General features: G+C 40.2%; 1 protein-coding gene across 1 annotated transcript in view; it reads right to left on the reverse strand.

Moving 5' to 3' along the window:
• The window catches only part of LOC101863952 (probable glutathione S-transferase 5), a gene marked incomplete at its 3' end in the record, with an annotated part of 6,619 nt that extends 5,826 nt beyond the window's left edge, over positions 1 to 793 (reverse strand). The window contains 1 exon segment of the mRNA XM_005112633.3: positions 287 to 793.
• Positions 794 to 1,265: the final 472 nt, after the last annotated feature.

The raw sequence follows: 1,265 nt of genomic DNA on the forward strand, positions 1-1,265 counted from the left end.
TATATAATATGCATAATACTATGTTTTACGTACACACATGTCCATTGATTTTTAAGGTTTGATATTTTTTAATTAATGTAAGGCGCATTAAGATTATTTTTTTTTAATTGAAAATGCGCAACTTACTTTGAAGTGACCTTTATGAATAGGCTTTTAGATTATGTTGGTCATTCAACTTTTAGACCTGTATGCAAAGATCTGAGAAGATTAAGCAGAGCGATTTCATTTTATCGTGTTTGAAGCGCGGCGGTGAGACGAGAGTTAACAAGCTGTAATATAATACTACCTGGAAGTCGTTGTAGTCTTTTCCGAGGTTGTAAGAACAAAGTTAGCAGATTCTGCTTTGGCTGGCAGGGTTATCACATATGGACACACACACAGCCGCTATATATATATATATATAGGCCCACTCATTCGATGACAAGAAGATTTTGTAGAGTGTAGCCATAAACAAAACAAAACTAAAGTGGTATTTTGGTGACTCGGCAAAAAAACCAGAATTGTAACAGGACCAGCGATCTTAGAGTTCTATGACCGACTACTTTGTTCTTTTTCTCACTGTGTATCGTGAGCACCAATGTATCGATTCTTGCATACTACCACCAGCAGTGTATCGACTCCTGTATATCGCCAGCAGTGCATCGAGGCCTTCATGTCGCCAAATATCGTACATAACAAGATAGTTCACTCCTCTCTTTGAGGCAATTTAAAAAGTGTCCTCAAAATCCAGTGGAGTCGTTTCCGAAAAAGCGCGAACTTTGAGAACAGAGTTACCCTACTTGTGTGGAAAAAACCAACAAAATCGAAACTAACTAACTGTGCTATTCCTATTCTTCTTCTGGAGAAACGAAAGAGAGCTTCAATACAAAGACTGCAGCGCCATCTGAAACACGGACACCTTTTTGGCTGAGTGAACTATCTTGGTACGTACGATCTTTGATATCGCGACAATGTTTCGCGACCCCTGTATATTGCGACAAGGTATCGAGCCCTGTATCTCGCGACCAGCTGCGTATCGACCCCTATACAGATCACACCTCCTTTCTGCAGACGTCATGGTGATCGGGAAAAAAACCCGGCCCAATAACACCCCGTCACTGGGCCACCCGGCATCGGCGACGTGACTCAGCGAAATCACATTCCTTGTCCTACATTCCGGCACATTAGTACAGTTCTGCATTAGACGTATTATAGTATTTTATATTGTTATATTTATAGAAGAAGAAGAAGAAGAAGAAGAAGAAGAAGAAGAAGAAGAAGAAGAA

This window comes from Aplysia californica, unplaced genomic scaffold (genome assembly GCF_000002075.1).
Source record: "Aplysia californica isolate F4 #8 unplaced genomic scaffold, AplCal3.0 scaffold01342, whole genome shotgun sequence".
Lineage (NCBI taxonomy): Eukaryota > Metazoa > Mollusca > Gastropoda > Aplysiida > Aplysiidae > Aplysia > Aplysia californica.